Genomic DNA, 1987 nt, shown 5'->3' with positions numbered 1-1987 from the left:
TTTATCAAAAATCTTTTTTAAATGTAATTTTTTTTTTGGTAAATATAAGTATTTTTTTGTTATATTTGTTTAATTTTATAGATCTAAATACTTTTTGGTTCAAAAAAATTTTAGGGACTTAATCATTCAAAATATGAATGTTCATTGGGTTTTTTTCAGACTTTTTTTTCACTATTTTACCACTTTAACTAGTTGTACAAGTCATAAGAATGTATCCAACATGTTTTAGAAAAAGTTCAAGGAGATTTAACATGTTTTGGATTGTCCAATAACTTATTTGTTCCAAAAAAGTGTCCAATGAGTTATTTAACATGTTTTAAATTATCCAAGGACTTATTTGTTCCAAAAAATTGTCTAATAAGTTATTTAACATGTTTTGAAATGTCCAATGATTTATTTGTTCCAAAAAATTGTCTAAGGACTTAATCATTTCAAACACTAAAGTCCATTGGGTTTTTTTAGACTTTTCCCTTTATTTTATTCTTTATTTCAGTCGATGTTATAATATGATCTTATGTGTATTTAAAAAAAATGTTTTTATTTTTGAATAAAATATAAACTTGAAGATATTATAAAAAATTGATCAAAATATATTGTTATTACTATCAAATTAATTATTTAAAATTCATAATATTTATGTAATTTTTTAATTTAATTTTTTTATTATAATTCAATTTAGGTTCAATAACGAAGTAATTTATTTTTGGTTTTAATAATAAAACTTTTTTATAAAGATAATAAATTGATTATTTTGATAAAACACGATAATTATTCTAATTATATTTTAGATTTTTTATATTTCGAAATGAGATATTTATCCTCTATTTGATTATGTTTATCCGTATTTAGTTATACAAATTCAAACATGGAGCTTTAATAAGTTGTATGTATGCATAACTTACCTGTAATCTTGAATTTTAAGTAATATGCATCAATATACAATACTTCATGCATTAAAAATGGTTTTTAAGAGTTTTTGTTAAATGTTTTATAATATAGTATAGACTAATAAAGGGTTGAGTTTTGATATAATGGATATGACACGTCTTTTTATTATTTGGATTAATTTTAATTGAAAAGATATGTTATATCAAGTTTCATCTAAAACGTAATTTATGAATTGTTTTAGAATGAAAAGTGATAAAATGTTCAAATTCTTTGTTACGTTTTTCATCTTAACTCATTTTCACACAATCTTTTGTCTAGTAATGGAACACATAAGTGTTAATGTAATAATATATATACATATACAATATATATGGTTTGATTCTGATGAGAAGACTAATAAGCGAACTCCATCCTCAGATCAATCATAATTGAAGATTATCACTAATGAGATGTATCAAGATACATTGGTTCAATTATTGTGAGAAGCGTTGTTCATAAGGTGGTGATAACTCTCAAGTTTGAGAGTTACTCCTATTTTTGTCATTTAAAACACTCATTTTGCTTTGTTTTTCCCCTTTTTATCTAAAAAGTTTTAAAAAGATGATTAAAAACCAGTGATTTAATTTTATTCCAAAAACCATCACTATGAGATTGTGCCCATAATGTCACCACTGTGGGAAGATTCTGAAGTTGTGTGGGTAAGGATGAATTTTGTGGATTGGTACTCTTAAAGACAAATTCAGGAAGTATGGAGCTGGCTTGAAAGAATGTCATTCTAATTGTTGCATGAAAGAAGAATGTCAGGTATCTCGTTAACCATGATCTATTTCCTTTTGGATAAAAGAGTATCGTCTCCTTCCCTTTTCTTTCCTATTTAATGTGGCCTATAATTCCATTGAAGGATATCTCATTTTGGAGTTGATTCTATCCAAGTTCTATTTTAAAGCTTTTAAGTATTTTGTATTTACTTTCTTGTAGTAAGCTCCCGTAGTTGTAACTTCTGCCCATAATCTCACTACTGTGGCGACAAAATCTTGTGTTATCTTAATAGAAGTGTTGTTTAAGTCTTATTCCCTTTCTTCTATTATAGTTTCCATGT

Source organism: Cynara cardunculus (genome assembly GCF_001531365.2).
Source record: "Cynara cardunculus var. scolymus isolate 2C chromosome LG 5, CcrdV1, whole genome shotgun sequence".
Classification (NCBI taxonomy): domain Eukaryota; kingdom Viridiplantae; phylum Streptophyta; class Magnoliopsida; order Asterales; family Asteraceae; genus Cynara; species Cynara cardunculus.
Note: the sequence above shows the minus strand (reverse complement) of the source record.